The sequence below is a fragment of the Bombina bombina genome, chromosome 2, assembly GCF_027579735.1.
Source record: "Bombina bombina isolate aBomBom1 chromosome 2, aBomBom1.pri, whole genome shotgun sequence".
Lineage (NCBI taxonomy): Eukaryota > Metazoa > Chordata > Amphibia > Anura > Bombinatoridae > Bombina > Bombina bombina.
Window position 1 is genome coordinate 331,272,628 of NC_069500.1, and position 18,225 is coordinate 331,290,852.

At 40.3% G+C, this 18,225-nt stretch overlaps 1 protein-coding gene across 1 annotated transcript in view; it reads left to right on the top strand.

Annotated features, from left to right (window-relative positions):
- The window catches only part of KSR2 (kinase suppressor of ras 2), a 1,182,068-nt gene that overhangs the window by 1,077,293 nt on the left and 86,550 nt on the right, over nucleotides 1-18,225 (top strand). The window lies entirely within an intron of this gene.

Below are 18,225 nucleotides of genomic sequence, written 5' to 3' on the forward strand. Positions count from 1 at the left end.
TTTTGTCTGAAAGTGGCATTTACACAACTCAGTGGAATAATGTTGTGGGCATAATCAAGCTAGCAAGCTACATATAGGCTAAGTAGCTTATCAATAATGTCCATTACTTACACGCTGGAGAACTCTGTTAGATTCCCAGTGTCAACACATCTTATCTTGCTGTGCTCCAAGCAGTACAATTTGATTGGCAAAATGTATAAAACATTTCTATGCTAAGTCATTTACTGCCCGATTGTGATAGAAGTAATAGAATGCTGTGTAAAAAGCATCAGGGTCTTAAGGCTAACAAATGTATTTTGCCCCTTTTCTTAAGCCTCAAATATATGTGTGTCAAAAATGTGAGCACTGTATTATGTAATTTAATGTTATTCAGCTTGGGGGCAGCACATATTGGCAAATCATTCAGATTGGTAAAAGCTCTATGAAAATGTTACGAATTAGTATATTTATAACTAATAAAAATACTTATAATACATATTATTGTCAGTGGTCAGTTTTATAGATGCACTGGGGTTGCTTTACTTTTTTTCTCTAAACTGTACCGAGCTAAAAATGAATTCCCATAAACTAATTTAATTAATTAAGATGTTGTAGGGTGCAGGTGGCTTAAAATGTATATTTAACAAAATGAAGAAGGAAAACATTCCTTACATTGACTTATTAAAAGTGAAAAACTATCAACTGAAGAATTGTGAGTGGACATAAAGTATTTCAAAAGTACTTTTATTACATACTTTTATAATAAAAGGTGTTTTTAAAAGAAAAAAACATGTTGATTAAAACAAAGTTTACATATTTATTAGTTGGTATATTAACTTTATTAATAATCAATAAATATAAGGGATATATTATTCTCATTAACAGGACAGTATACTGTAAAATAGTTTTCCTCTTTTTATGCTGACAATGAAGGGCTAGATTACAAGTGGAGTGCTATTTTAACGTGTGCCTGTAAAGGGGCAAATTACAAATGGCTGGTTAATGCTCCCGCAAGCTTGCGGTTTCACGTTGCACTAAGCTCTATTAGCCAGAGTTCATACCTCTGGTTAACGATAAAAAGTTGCCCCAATTGTCCCACAAATAAAGTGGACAGATCTTTAAAATAAATAAAACATAGGAAGCAGTTATAAGGGGGTTACAGTTAGGTGATGTTGGGTGTTTCACATAGAGGTGAAGGAGAACTTTTTTTACTGTATGTTTTAATATGTGTATATACACATATAAACACATAAAAATATATGTAAATATTCATATACATTTATACATATATATTTTTATTTTGCTGCCCAACGCTGCGCTAATTGCCCCCTGCACTGTGCTAGGTGGTTTGCCATATCTCACGGCATTAAAACGAGGCTTCCATTTTGAGCCTATGGAAGCCCACTCTTGTGAGCGCAAGACTTCCAGGCCATTATGCCTGACTTGTAAAACCAGCACACATTTACATGCACAGGTATTACTGAGTGGAGTGCAAATATCGTACTCGCGAAAGAGCAATATTGCGCTCCACTAGCAATCTAGGCTGAAATGGGCTAAACTTTCAGGAACAGCAAACCTCATTATTTAGGCAAAATCTGCTATTTAAAATAACAAAATAAAAGTAAATGAGCTAGTTCTAAACAATTTAATACATTTCTAATAATTAGACCAAGCACCCCGGATGTAACCTCTAGCTTTGTACAGAGGCCAAATGAAGAATAGAAATAGTGGTGTAGTGTGCAAATCGCCAAAACAAAGGCCGAGGTTGCTGTGGGTGAAGATGGTCCCTATACTGGATGAAGGAAATCTCTGAAGGAGCTAGTGATGTCTGGCTAAAAATGTTATTTAATACAATAAAATAAATGATCACAATAAAAATACAAATGCAATAAAAGCACAATAAAAACACAGATAATAAACAAGGGACAATCACAATTGGTTGAAATTATGGATACATAATATCTATGTTCAAAGGCTAGACAGAAATGTGCAATGGGTTATGCAGTGAAGGATATCCTTTAAACGTGTGTATATAATGATGATGATAACGGTAACAAAGTCCAGCAATAGTGTCCAGGTAAAAGGTGATATAGTTAGTGTCCAAAATAATAAATCAGCATGCCAATCTTGTGTGGAGCAAAAATAAAAAAAATAAAAAAATTAAAAAATCAACAATCCAGTGTGTGTACACAGTGATGAAAAATGTGAAAAAAAATATATTCGAAAAAGCCAAAAAAAGAGTATATGTTGTGAAGTGACAATTCTGAGTGGTAATTTGATGGGGGTGGTCCTCCAATAGGATCCTAGTGGTATTTTATATCCTCCTATATGATTCTGAGTGTCCTAAAAAAATAAGAATATTAGTGTAGATTGTACAAATAAAGTGGATAATATTGAAAATGTGCTTACCAGCTGGTAAGCACATCTGAATCATGAAATAAATAATTTGGGTTTTATGTCCCTTTGAAGGGACAGTCTACTCCAAAAATGTTATTGTTTAAAAAGATAGACAATCCGTTTATTAAACATTCCCCAGTTTTGCAAAGCCACCATGGTTATATTAATATACTTTTTACCTCTGTGATTATTTTGTATCTAATCCTCTTTTAACAGCCCCCTTATCACATGGCTGTTTATGTTTAAATATTTTTTATTACGTTTTACACATTTTATAGGTTGCTTTTACATCAAGGTGGGTATATCACATTTTTAAACAAATACAAAAGTGGAACAGATATCCAAAGAAAACATTTCTCGAGCTTATGGAACTCAAGAATTCATAAACTTAACATTAGTTCTCTGTACCTATGATGTAATACGGTGTAAAAACTCTCACAGGCATATCAAAACATTGTAAGGAAGAGGAGAGGAGATAATAGATCCCCTCCCTAGTGTAAGACACTTGAAGCCAGTGATTCCAGGCATATGTGTGTAGGGGGAGGGGGGGGGGGAGGGAAGAAAGTGATAATAGGGATGAGAGTGACAACATAATAAATACAGAAAGTGAGCTCTTCAGTAAAACAATTTGCAATGTATGTCTAAACCATTAAAGCGCCCTAAAGGAGTGATCCTTGGGTTGATTCTCCCTGAGCTATCCAATAGAACCAGATCTGATTGACTGTTTCTCTATTATTTAATATTCCAGATGCTACCTCGTGCATCCTATAAGTGTGTTGCACTTTATGATATATTTCAGTCCATGTAGGGGTACCTGTCTTCCAGTGTTTAACAATACAAATTCTTGTGACTGTGCATACAATGTTGAGAAAGGTGTTAAAGTGTTTGTTATATGTAGTATTGTGGTCATGGAGAAGAGCTTGTTGTATATTGAGTGTAATCTCTGCACCCACTAGTTGACTAATAAAGTAGGCAAGTCGCTTCCATATTGGGTTGACCTCAGTACAATCCCATCACATGTTTCAATATGAGCCTACCTCTCCGCATCCCCTATAACACAATCTGCTACCCTGCGGATACATATGTGCGGTTTTCACTGGCGTCAAGTGTTTTCATGACATTCTCCTTCATGTCTGCACTCACCAGTCTGGAATACTTGTTCCCAGTCCTCAAGATCTTTAGTTATGTGTAAGTCTTTTTCCCAAGATAACATTACCGAAGACTTTGTCTTGTGTGGGCGGGATTGGATGGATACGTACAGTCAAGAAATGGAATGTTTAGAACGTTGGGGATTATTACAGAGTAATTCTAAAACAGTGGGGGCTCCCTTCGGGGCTCCTCTGATAAATGAACTCACCAAGGAACTAATCTGGAGGTACAAGTACCAGTGTAGTTTTATTGGTGTTATTTTTTCTTTTAATTGACAGAAGGAGAATAGCCTTCTGTTCTCCAGTATATCTGCTACACTGTAAAGTCCCTTGTTTTCCACTTCTGAATTTGTGCCCACAGCTTGCTAGGTAGTAAATATTGGATTAGGGTGGAAAGGGAAGATCCCGGCATCAGAGCATGTCTGACCACCACCCACGACCATGTATGTAGGGTAAGCTCGAGAGAGAAGGGTGTTGGGAGGGTCTTACTGGATTGTGTTGTTCTTTTGTCCCAAAAATTGCGTCTGGATCTCTCCAGCCTCCTATCTCTGCCTCTAGTGAGGGCCATAGCGCATCTTTTGATTTCTGTAGGATCATCCCGTCTTGTGCTATTCTAGCGGCTGTGTAATAGTCTATTAAATTTGGGCCACCTATGCCACCTAGCAATTTGTGTCTATTTATTAAGTATTTCGCCACCCTTGCCAATTTGTTCCCTTAATAAAGGAGAGCAGATCAGCCTGCAGTTTATCTATGTCTGATCTGATAATCCTTATAGGGAGTGTTCTAAATAGGTATAATATTCATGGCAAAATAGTCATTTTAACTGCTGCTAGTCTCCCTAGCCAAGATAAATCATAGCTTCTCCATTTCAGTATGTCTTGTCTGATCTGTTTAATAAGAGGGGTGTAGTTAGATTTATATAGCAGGTGAGTTTACATTGGTAAGTGTATCCCCAAGTATTTGAGCGTGCGCTTCATCCATTTAAAGTCAAAATTGGATTCTAGTAGTTTTTGGGTTTGTGTGGGAATAGCAATAGGTAGGGCCTTGCATTTATCTGCATATATCTTAAATCCTGAAATCGTCAAAAATATGTCCAAGATCACATAAAGGTTGGGGAGTGAAATTAGTGGCTTAGTGATAGACAGTAGGATGTTGTCTGCAAACAGTGAAAGTTTATACTCCGACTTTGCTACAGGGACTCCCGCGATGTCTGGGTGTGATCTAATCCTAGCTGCTAGTGGTTAGATACACAGGGCAAAGAGGAGTGGTGAGAGATGGCAACCCTGTCTCGTGCCATTTAATATTGGGACATTTTTGGATTTATAGTCCGCAGAGGCTACCCTGGCACTTGGTGAGGAATATATTGCCTTTAGGGCTGTTATAAACGTACCGTCGAAAACCCATCCTCCTGAGGGTAGTAAACATATACCCCTAGTCTATTCTGTCAAATGCCTTCTCCGCATCCAGTGATAGGAGCAGAGAAGGCGTTTGTGTCTTATCTAAGCAGTGTATTAGGTTAGCCACCCTTCTGATGTTGTCTGGGGCTTCCCTATCTTTTATAAATCCCACCTGATCAGAATGCACCAGGTGGGGCATAATTACTTCAAGGCGATTCGCCTTTATTTTTGTGAAAATTTTCAGGTCCTGATTTATCAGGGAGATTCTGCGATAATTTTGACAGAGTTTGTGATTTCTGTCTGGTTTGGGAATTACCACTATTTTAGCATCCAAGAGTTCCGGCGGAACAGGGTTGCCATCCAAAATGTGGTTGCAGAATTTAGTAAGATGGGGAACTAGTGTGCTCCTAAATAATTTGTAGTATTCCCTTGGGAATCCATCCGGACCTGCCGCTTTACCCGTTTTGAGATCTCGTATTGCTCCTATTACTTCTGTGGTAGATACTGGGGTATTAAAGACTTCTTTGTGTTCCTCTGATATAGTTTTCTCTTGTTAAGTGTATCCAGTCCACGGATCATCCATTACTTGTGGGATATTCTCCTTCCCAACAGGAAGTTGCAAGAGGATCACCCACAGCAGAGCTGCTATATAGCTCCTCCCCCAGCTGTCATATCCAGTCATTCTCTTGCAAGCCTCAACCAAGATGGAGGTCGTAAGAGGAGTGTACTGTTTATCTCAGGCAGTATTTAGAAGAAGAATCTGCCTGCGTTTTCTATGATCTTAGCAGAAGTAACTAAGATCCATGGCTGTTCTCACATATTCTGAGGAGTGAGGTAACTTCAGAGAGGGAATGGCGTGCAGGTTTTCCTGCAATAAGGTATGTGCAGTTAAAATATTTTTCTAGGGATGGAATTTGCTAGAAAATGCTGCTGATACCGAACTAATGTAAGTAAAGCCTTAAATGCAGTGAGAGCGACTGGTATCAGGCTAATTAATAGAGATACATACTCTTATAAAAATGTAATATGAAACGTTTGCTGGCATGTTTAATCGTTTTTATATGTATTTGGTGATAAAACTTATTGGGGCCTAGTTTTTTTCCACATGGCTGGCTTGAATTTTGCCTAGAAACAGTTTCCTTAGGCTTTCCACTGTTGTAATATGAGTGGGAGGGGCCTATTTTGCCGTTTTTTTGCACAGAAAAAATTACAGACACAGACATCCAGCTTCTTCCTGCATGATCCAGGACATCTCTGGAGGGCTCAAAAGGCTTCAAAGTCATTTTTGAGTGAGGTAAAAAGCCACAGTAGGGCTGTGGCAGTTGTTGTGACTGTTTGAAAAAACGTTTTTGTCATTTATTATTCCGTTTTGGGTATTAAGGGGTTAATCATCCATTTGCAAGTGGGTGCAATGCTCTGCTAACTTGTTACATACACTGTAAAAATTTCGTTAGTGTAACTGCCTTTTTTCACTGTTATTTCAAATTTTGACAAAATTTGTGTTTCTTAAAGGTGCAGTAACGTTTTTTATATTGCTTGTAAACTTGTTTAAAGTGTTTTCCAAGCTTGCTAGTCTCATTGCTAGTCTGTTTAAACATGTCTGACACAGAGGAAACTACTTGTTCATTATGTTTGAAAGCCATGGTGGAGCCCCATAGGAGAATGTATACTAAATGTATTGATTTCACCTTAAACAGTAAAGATCAGTCTTTAAATGTAAAAGAAATATCACCAGAAGATTCTGACGAGGGGGAAGTTATGCCGACTAACTCTCTCCACATGTCAGACCCTTCACCTCCCGCTCAGGGGATGCACGCTAATATGGCGCCAATTACATCAGGGACGCCCATAGCGATTACCTTGCAGGACATGGCTGCAATCATGAATAATACCCTGTCAGAGGTATTATCCAGGTTGCCTGAATTAAGAGGCAAGCGCGATTGCTCTGGGGTTAGGAGAAATACAGAGCGCGCAGATGCTGTAAGGGCCATGTCTGATACTGCGTCACAATATGCAGATCATGAGGACGGAGAGCTTCAGTCTGTGGGTGACATCTCTGATTCGGGGAAACCTGATTCAGAGATTTCTAATTTTAAATTTAAGCTTGAGAACCTCCGTGTGTTGCTTGGGTAGGTATTAGCTGCTCTGAATGACTGTAACACAGTTGCAGTACCAGAGAAATTTTGTAGGCTGGATAAATACTATACGGTGCCGGTGTGTACTGATGTTTTTCCTATACCTAAAAGGCTTACAGAAATTATTAGCAAGGAGTGGGATAGACCGAGTGTGCCTTTTTCCCCACCTCCTATATTTAGAAAAATGTTTCCAATAGACGCCACTACACGGGACTTATGGCAGACGGTCCCTAAGGTGGAGGGAGCAGTTTCTACTTTAGCAAAGCGTACTACTATCCCGGTTGAGGACAGTTGTGCTTTTTCAGATCCAATGGATAAAAAATTGGAGGGTTACCTTAAGAAAATGTTTATTCAACAAGGTTTTATTTTACAGCCCCTTGCATGCATTGCGCCTGTCACGGCCGCGTCGGCATTCTGGTTTGAGGCCCTGGAAGAGGCCATCCATACAGCTCCATTGACTGAAATTATTGACAAGCTTAGAACACTTAAATAGCTAACTCATTTGTTTCTGATGCCATTGTTCATTTGACTAAACTAACGGCTAAGAATTCCGGATTCGCCATCCAAGCGCGTAGGGCGCTATGGCTTAAATCCTGGTCAGCTGACGTGACTTCGAAGTCTAAATTACTCAACATTCCTTTCAAGGGGCAGACCTTATTCGGGCCTGGTTTGAAGGAAATTATTGCTGACATTACTGGAGGTAAGGGTCACACCCTTCCTCAGGACAGGGCCAAAGCAAAGGCCAAACAGTCTAATTTTCGTGCCTTTTGAAATTTCAAGACAGGTGCAGCATCAACTTCCTCCGCTTCAAAACAAGAGGGAACTTTTGCTCAATCTAAGCAGGCCTGGAAACCTAACCAGTCCTGGAACAAAGGCAAGCAGGCCAGAAAGCCTGCTGCTGCCTCTAAGACAGCATGAAGGAACGGCCCCCTATCCGGCGACGGATCTAGTAGGGGGCAGACTTTCTCTCTTCGCCCAGGCGTGGGCAAGAGATGTTCAGGATCCCTGGGCGTTGGAGATCATATCTCAGGGATATCTTCTGGACTTCAAAGCTTCCCCTCCACAAGGGTGATTTCATCTTTCAAGGCTATCTGCAAATCAGATAAAGAAAGAGGCATTCCTACGCTGTGTGCAAGACCTCCTAGTTATGGGAGTGATACATCCAGTTCCGCGGACGGAACAAGGACAGGGTTTTTATTCAAATCTGTTTGTGGTTCCCAAAAAAGAGGGAACCTTCAGACCAATTTTGGATCTAAAGATCTTAAACAAATTCCTCAGAGTTCCATCTTTCAAAATGGAAACTATTCGGACCATCCTACCCATGATCCAAGAAGGTCAGTACATGACCACATTGGACTTAAAGGATGCCTACCTTCACATACCGATTCACAAAGATCATCATCGGTTTCTAAGGTTTGCCTTTCTAGACAGGCATTACCAATTTGTAGGTCTTCCCTTTGGGTTGGCTACAGCCCCGAGAATCTTTACAAAGGTTCTGGGCTCACTTCTGGCGGTTCTAAGACCGCGAGGCATAGCGGTGGCTCCGTATCTAGACGACATCCTGATACAGGCTTCAAGCTTTCAAGTTGCCAAATCTCATACAGAGATAGTTCTGGCATTCCTGAGGTCGCACGGGTGGAAAGTGAACGAGGAAAAGAGTTCTCTATCCCCACTCACAGAGTCTCCTTCTTAGGGACTCTTATAGATTCTGTAGAAATGAAAATTTACCTGACGGAGTCCAGGTTATCAAAACTTCTAAATGCTTGCTGTGTTCTTCACTCCATTCCGCGACCTTCAGTAGCTCAGTGTATGGAGGTAATCGGCTTAATGGTAGCGGCAATGGACATAGTGCCATTTGTGCGCCTTCATCTCAGACCGCTGCAATTATGCATGCTGAGTCAGTGGAATGGGGATTACACAGATTTGTCCCCTCTGCTAAATCTGGATCAAGAGACCAGAGATTCTCTTCTCTGGTGGTTGTCTCGGGTATACCTGTCCAAGGGTATGACCTTTCGCAGGCCAGATTGGACAATTGTAACAACAGATGCCAGCCTTCTAGGTTGGGGTGCAGTCTGGAACTCCCTGAAGGCACAGGGATCATGGACTCAGGATGAGAAACTCCTTCCAATAAATATTCTGGAGTTAAGAGCGATATTAAATGCTCTTCTGGCTTGGCCTCAGTTCGCAACACTGAGGTTCATCAGATTTCAGTCGGACAACATCACGATTGTGGCTTACATCAACCATCAAGGGGGAACCAGGAGTTCCCTAGCGATGTTAGAAGTCTCAAAAATAATTCGCTGGGCAGAGTACCACTCTTGCCACCTGTCAGCAATCCATATTCCAGGCGTGGAGAACTGGGAGGCGGATTTTCTAAGTCGTCAGACTTTCCATCCGGGGGAGTGGGAACTCCATCCGGAGGTGTTTGCTCAATTGATTCATCGTTGGGGCAAACCAGAGTTGGATCTCATGGCGTCTCGCCAGAACGCCAAGCTTCCTTGTTACGGATCCAGGTCCAGGGACCCAGAAGCGACGCTGATAGATGCTCTAGCAGCGACTTGGTTCTTCAACCTGGCTTATGTGTTTCCACCGTTTCCTCTGCTTCCTCGACTGATTGCCAAAATCAAACAGGAGAGAGAATCAGTGATTCTGATAGCGCCTGCGTGGCCACGCAGGACTTGGTATGCAGACCTAGTGGACATGTCATCCTTTCCACCATGGACTCTGCCTCTAAGACAGGACCTTCTGATACAAGGTCCTTTCAATCATCCAAATCTAATTTCTCTGAGATTGACTGCATGGAGATTGAACGCTTGATTCTATCAAAGCGTGGCTTCTCCGAGTCAGTCATTGATACTTTAATACAGGCACGAAAGCCTGTTACCAGGAAAATCTACCACAAGATATGGAGTAAATATCTTTATTGGTGTGAATCCAAGAATTACTCATGGAGTAAGGTTAGGATTCCTAGAATATTGTCCTTTCTCCAAGAGGGCTTGGACAAAGGATTATCAGCTAGTTCCTTAAAGGGACAGATTTCTGCTCTGTCTATTCTTTTGCACAAGCGTCTGGCAGAGGTTCCAGACGTCCAGGCATTTTTCCAGGCTTTGGTTAGAATTAAGCCTGTGTTTAAACCTGTTGCTCCCCCGTGGAGCTTAAACTTGGTTCTTAAGGTTCTTCAAGGAGTTCCGTTTGAACCCCTTTATTCCATTGATATTAAACTTTTATCTTGGAAAGTTCTGTTTTTGATGGCTATTTCCTCGGCTCGGAGAGTCTCTGAGCTATCTGCCTTACAATGTGATTCTCCTTATCTGATTTTTCATGCAGATAAGGTAGTTCTGCGTACCAAACCTGGGTTTTTACCTAAGGTGGTTTCTAACAAGAATATCAATCAAGAGATTGTTGTTCCATCATTGTGTCCTAATCCTTCTTCAAAGAAGGAACGTCTTTTATATAATCTGGACGTAGTCCGTGCCTTGAAGTTTTACTTACAAGCTACTAAGGATTTTCGTCAAACATCTTCCCTGTTTGTCGTTTACTCTGGACAGAGGAGAGGTCAAAAAGCTTCGGCAACCTCTCTTTCCTTTTGGCTTCGGAGCGTAATACGCCTAGCCTATGAGACTGCTGGACAGCAGCCCCCTGAAAGGATTACAGCTCATTCTACTAGAGCTGTGGCTTCCACCTGGGCCTTTAAAAATGAGGCCTCTGTTGAACAGATTTGCAAGGCCGCGACTTGGTCTTCGCTTCACACCTTTTCCAAATTTTACAAATTTGATACTTTTGCTTCTTCGGAGGCTGTTTTTTGGGAGAAAGGTTCTTCAGGCAGTGGTTCCTTCTGCTTAATCCTGCCTTGTCCCTCCCATCATCCGTGTACTTTAGCTTTGGTATTGGTATCCCACAAGTAATGTATGATCCGTGGACTGGATACACTTAACAAGAGAAAACATAATTTATGCTTACCTGATAAATTTATTTCTCTTGTAGTGTATCCAGTCCACGGCCCGCCCTGTCCTTTTAAGGCAGGTCTAAATTTTAATTAAACTACAGTCTCCACTGCACCCTATGGTTTCTCCTTTCTCTGTTTGTTTTCGGTCGAATGACTGGATATGACAGCTGGGGGAGGAGCTATATAGCAGCTCTGCTGTGGGTGATCCTCTTGCAACTTCCTGTTGGGAAGGAGAATATCCCACAAGTAATGGATGATCCGTGGGCTGGATACACTACAAGAGAAATAAATTTATCAGGTAAGCATAAATTGTGTTTTTAGGGGAGAATTTGCAAAAATTTCTATAGTGAGGGACTCACCTTGTTGTGTGTAACTTTGTCTCAATTATATAAGTTCCCGTAGTAGTTAGCGAATATGTCTACAATTTCTTGTGGGTGTGAAGTTGTGGTGCCTTGGGATGTTTCTATGATAGGGATAGCTGAGGCTCTGCATCTCTCCCTAATTTTATAACCATGAATTTATCTGGCTTATTAGCATAGATAAAGTATCAGGATTTCAGTCTCTGAATAGCCCTGGTTGCTTGAGAATTAAGCAGCGACGTTAGTGAGTTTTTTTAGCGTGAGAGCATGCAAAGTCGAGGTCTGCTTCGTCAGTCTATGCTGCCTTTCTAATAGCTCTATTTCACTGTATAACTGTGCTAAGTGGTTTTTGTAATTCTTACTTTGCATTGCTTTTTCTTTTATAAGTAACCCCCTAAGTACTGCTTTGTGTGCTGCCCAGGTATTTATTGGGTTTAACGTGGAGTCAGTATTGATTCTCCAGTATTCCGTCAATGCTTGCAGGGTATGTTCATTTGCCTGAGGGTTTTTAAGGTATGTACGGTCAAATGTCCATGTCCTACTCCGTAATAGGTCTCTCAATCCATCCAATTGCAAGGAAACAATAGAATGGTCTGACCATACACATGCATGTATATCTGAGCTCCGTAACAAGGGTTAAAGGACCTGACTAACATATGTATAGTCCAGTCTGATATATGAGTTATGTGCTGCTGAATAAAATGTAGTGTCCGTAGTTGCTCCGTATAGTGTGTCCCATGTCTCGATCAGAGAATGGGGCATCAGATACTACTGGATTGATTTAATCAGTCGGTTGTGTCTGAGTTGTTTGTTTGTTAGTGAGTTATTGGCTTTAGGTTTTAGTGGGGTCATGGTTATATTAAAAACTCCCGCCAAAATAATCTTGGTCTGAGACCATTGTGTCAGTAGTTGGGCTATGTGTTGGAAAAATAATTATTGGTTCTCATTGGGGGCATAAACATTACAGAGTGTGATCTCTGTGTCTAGAATCCGACCCTTCACTACAAAGTATCTCCCTTCCGTGTCCTCGATAGTATATTCATGTGTGGAGTTAATGGAGGAGTGAATTACTCCTCTTTTCTTAGTGGGTGCCGTAGCATGGAAGTGGGTGGTGAAGTGTCTCGCCCAGTATCTTGGAATATTAGCCTTAAGGAGGTGAGTCTCTTGTAAAAACAACAGATTAGTTTGTAGAGAAGTGTATTGGGACATTGCTATCTTGCGTTTAACATCAGTATTCAACCCCCTGACGTTATGGGAAATTATATTTATCCTAGGGATCATTATTCAATATTGTTGTGTGTGTTGGTGAAATGTGATCTGGTACATTCTGGTTTGTATTCGTACCCCTTGCCTGGAACCCCATAATGGTGGTGCTATCTTTGTCAATAAACATTGCAATGTTGTCACTAAAATAAAGAAACAACTGGGGGAAAAACATATAAAAACAAATAACAAGTCCCTATTTTTGGGACAACCATCCTGAGAATAACACTGTATCAACAAACAAATGTTCATTGTTCAATATTCAACATGAGGGAGTGAGAACACCTCCCCAGCTCACAGATTAAACTAGACCATCAGCTGATTCGAACCTCTACCGGGTAGTGTTCCACTGTGGCCTGTATTATGATGTGAATATTTAACTCAGAGGCACTTATGGGGCAGGAAATACTATTATCACACTGTTCTATGTCCTCTCTGTTTCCTTGGGTATTATAGCACCTCAGAGAGAATCAGTAGTCCCAAAGTTTTGCGCCAAGAGGATTCTCATTACTACTCTCTCCTTGTTCCTAAGATTCTAGGATCCATTTCCTCAGGATTCTTTTGTTTTTTGTCTTTTGTAGCTAGTTTTCTGCCATGTCGACTGAAGCTTGGGCTGATCTGTTGTAGTTCCAGCAGCAGGAGAAGGCTCTAATGAAGGTAGTGGTGGTGTATCCAGGTTTAAGACTTTACATATTTCAGGAATGTCCTCCCACTCTTTGATGATTATCATTTTGGAGTCTTCGGTTATAATGAGCGCAAAGGGGAATCCCCACATGTATTGTATCTGCTGTTTCTGGAGCAGTAATGTGAGGGGTCGTAAGGAACCTCTGCGTTGTAAAGTTCGCAAACTTAAGTCTTGGTAAAACTGGATCAGATTCCCCTAGAATTAGAAAGTGGGGTTTTTCCTGGAGGCTTGCATTATTTTCTCTTTATCTGGAAAAAAGGTTAACCTAATTACTACATCTCTGAGGGGCAATTCGTTCTTTGGTCTCGCCTTTAAGGCTCTGTGAGCCCTCTCAACATGAAAGACATAGTCAGCAGGTGCTCCTGATTGAAGAGTTGGGATAGATACGCTGGCAGGTCTTTATTAGTTACTTCCTCACGGACTCCCTTTAACCTGATGTTGTTCCTCCTGCTCCTATTTTCAAGATCTTCCAGTTTGTCCTGAAATTCTATTATTAGTTGTTGTTGTGAGGAGACCGTTTGCGAGATTTCATCAATATTTCCCACAATGGAATCCTGTTGGTCTTCTAGAGTTTCAATCCTACCACCCATATCCACGAGATCTGATTTGATCACAGATAAGCTGCTGGAGACAGATGTGTGTATAGAGTCGATCTTTTCCCATAGCTTTTCGAAGTTATCAGCTATGTCTTTTTTAGAGACTAATGTACGTAAATCTGCTTTTGTTAGAGGGATATTGTCGTCTGGGAGTTGTGAAGATTCGCCATCTGAGTCTTCTTCTAGCTCTGTGTCTTTAAGAGTCTTGCCAGATTGAGAAGGCTTGAAAAAGGTAGACATATTTGTAGTTTTCAATGACTTGTCCCCCTTTACAGACCCCCTAGAAGCCATGTCTCGGCCTCTGGAGAGTCGTCCCTCTTGTTTTTGCTTTGTATGAAAGTCAACTTATGGAAGCGCCAAGTCCCAGTTGATTACTGAAATTAAGTTTTATTCTGGATTCAGTGTCTTGTAATACATATAATTTTTAAGGTACTGTACATCCCGGGAATCTCTTAAGTATCTTCAAAGTGATCATGTAGCAAGGAGAGAGTATCTAACATTGATTGAATATATATATATATAAAGTATCCAAGTTCACATTGTTTGGTTATGTGCTTACATTATCGTCTATAAGTGTGGGGATGTTATTGAAGGCTATTTCAATCATTCTTGCAGGTTACATGTGTCTCTGAAGGAGATCAGTATAATGCTGGCACACATGTGCTACATCCACTGGGCTTCTTATCCCTTTTGCGTACGGTCAAGTCTTGTATTCTGTAGACTGTATAGGAAGTTATAAACCAACCCCCTCTAGTCAACTGTTGAAGGCCTGGAGTTTTACTACCACTATCTCACACTCTCACAAATTTTGCAATCAAGCTATAAAGTGTCGTTAGATTTGATGGTAGTTGTGCCTAGTAAGCTATCCCCTCTGGGGCCTCCTAAAGTTATAGTTCAGTGGGTTTCCTGGCGTTAGATACAGTCGTGCAGGTGTTTATAATTGTGTACAGATGTTTAGTTCTGTCTGTTATCTCCGTGTGTATGTAATTTATTGCGCACTTACTTTTGGGGCAAGTGGCGTCGTCTCCCACAGTATATCTCAGCCCTCTAGGACTGTGTTTGCTGCATCAGGAAGTCTTCTCGGATTCAGTTCTACACCTCCAAGATATATGGTTCTGTTCTGCGTCTGTTTTTGATGCTTTCGACTGCTTTATTACAGCCGAAACTCCCGGAGTAGGCCGCAGCCTCGGACTTTCCTGGAAATTTGCTGTTTCTATTTGTCCGCTGTGGTACGAATCCGCTGCAAATTGCTCAAAATCGATTTCAGACTGTCCAGTCTTATGTGGCCTCTGTCCCAAGGGGTTTTAGGTCAGGTTGTTCCCAGTTTATGCACAAAAACTGCTGTTAATAACCACTTTCTGCTCTGAGCTTTGCAGTGTTGCTTCTGCTCAGGTTGATGGCTAGCTCCGCCCCCCCATGGCTGTTTATTTAAAGGGACAATCTACACCATAATTTTTATTGTTTAAAAAGATAGATAAACCCTTTATTACCCATTCCCCAGTTTTGAATAACCAACACAGCTATGTTAATAAACCTTTTCCTCTGTGATTATCTTCTATCTTCCCCCTTATTTAAGTTCTTTTGACAGAAGATCACAGATAAGATTTTAGAAAAAACATACATACAGTAAGTAATATCAATAGAGTAAAAATTGAAAAACCACAGCAACCTCTGTGGTGGGAGTACTGCACTGCACATAATACTAAATACAGACTGAACATAGGACAGACTTAATCCCTTCGCTACTGGGAATTTAAGAGAAAATCTTGCCCAAAATACCAGAGAATGTTTAGCATTTTTTCTATCACTCCATTTAAACACAAAAAGAGCATTTTTTTTTATTTACCTATAAAAGCTATATATTTTTTTAGTAGACAACCCAAGGTATTAATCTAAGCCCAGTTTGGTGTATTTCATGCCACCATTTTGCAGCCAAATGCGATCATATTAAATAAATGGTTTACTTTTTCACAAACTTTGTGTTTCTCACTGAAATGATTTACATACTGCTTGCGCCGTCATAATACAAATGGCTATGATCCCCTTTGTTCAGAAAAAGCAGACATGCATTGCTTTGCTATTGGTTTTTGGTAATTAAAAGCCTGCTAATTGCTGCTGTGCACAACACTTCTGAAATTCCAGACGGTAAAGGGATTCATTAGTCGGCATGCAAGGGTAATATTGTAGTGTATTAGCCTCCCACCTCCCTTATCCCTCCCAAAAAGCTCTCTTCTCTCCCCCTACTTCTTACCGCCAACTTAGGTACTGGAAGACAGTCTGCCAATGTGAAATATTAGGGCTTTTTTAAATTAATTCATTTTAGTTATTTATTTTATATTCTACAATGTACCCTCCCACTTCCCTGATCCCTCCCAAACAGCTTTCTAACCCTCCCCTTCCTAATGGTCACCGCGATCTTAGGTACTGGCAGCTGCTTGCCTGTATCCAATTTACATTAATTTGTGTATTTTATTTTATTTATTAATCAATAAAAACATTTTTTCTGTAATGTAGGGGCACCCCTGTCACCTCTCATTAGTTCCTTTGCCATAGTGTATGGACCTGTCCCTCCTTCTCTGTTAATATTATTTTTCTGTAGCATAGGAAATCCTCCTCTCCCTTCCCCTCCCACCCCCTCCAGCGATAGGCTTAATATATGTTGGGTTTTACAGATAATTTCAAAAAGTTCTGATGTTTTTGAATGATGAATTTACAACTAACTCACAGGTTTTAAAGGTGGAGGTAACTGTTTCAGGTGCTTTTTATGCCGACTTCCAGTTATGCTTGCTATAAGAGAAATGATTAAAGGAACAGTATACTGTAATTTTTTTCTCTCCTTTAATGTGTTCCCAATGATGCATTTTACCTGCTGTAATGTATTAAATTGTTTATAAATAGATTGTTTACCTTATTTTATAACAGCTGCTTTTTCCGGTTGTATCCCCATCTGTACCGAATATTTCAGTACTTAATACTGGTTTTAGAAAAACTAAGGTTTAAAATAAAAATAAGGCTCCTAATGGGGGGGGGGTGTAATATATATATATTTTAATTATTATTATGAAATTGTGACTGCAAAAAAAAAAATTTTTTTTTCAAGATAAAATTTGCATTTCTAAAATACTATGAGGGACCTCACTGTACTGACTAGACGTCTTAGATCATCTTGTCTGAGCTGAGAACTTTAGCTCATCGGGCTCATTGTCTGAATCAGATGGAGTCCACTACATCGGGATTCATCAGTTCTAGCACTCGGGACAGGACTATAACATAATAAATAATACACCATGTCATAATGTATAGCCATCGAGAGTATAAGTGCATTCTTCATTTTCTTTTCTCCTCACTCATGATAACTTTATGGTACTTCCCCTTATCCATTCAGAATTACCACTATGTATCTTAATAGCTAAAGATATATAAGGAGTTGATATATTAACTATCATCTGGGTAAAAAACATAGAGTCTATCAGCATGAGATCCATAACTGTGATTTCAGCCTGATCATCTGGGTAAAAAACAGAGTCTATCAGCATGAGATCAATAACTGTGATATCAGCCTAGAAGTATTCCAGGCCACGTAAATATCACTGTAGTTTAATATTACCGTATACAATTCCATAGATTTGGAGACATAGGCCCATATTTATCAAGCTCCGTACGGTGCTTGAAGGGCCGTGTTTCTGGCGAGTCTAAAGACCGCTGCTCCATAACCCTGTGAGCAGGCGGACAGGAATCGCCGGAAATCAACCCGATCGAATACGATCGGGTTGATTGACACCTCCCTGCTGGCGGTCGATTGGCCGCGAGTCAGCATGGGACGGCATTGCACCAGCAGCTCTTGTGAGCTGCTGGTGCAATGTTAAATGCGGAGAGCGTATTGCTCTCCGCATTTAGCGAGGTCTTGCGGACCTGATCCGCACTGTCGGATCAGGTCTAGAAGACTTTTGATAAATTAAGGCCATAGGCTAAGCGTTCATTAAATATATAATGAAATGTTTTCTTTCTGTCTTTAATCTTTTTATAATTATGGTCCTACAAAGTAAAGAGGAACAACAAGAAAGCAAAGTTATTAAAGATATGTTTTCTCAGACGCTAATTACACAATTAATTTAATAGCTGAGAATAGTTTGTGATGCCTTGTTTATCATGTTGTCGGATGAACAGGAGTTTTTCAAAGGACATAAAAACAAAGATATTTTTGTAGTCACTATTAAAAATTGCCTATATGAAATATTGTTTAGCCAAGATTGACTAATTATGGAGAGGTCTCTTTAAAGAGATAATAAATCACTTTGTTCATAGGCATCTACAAGGTGA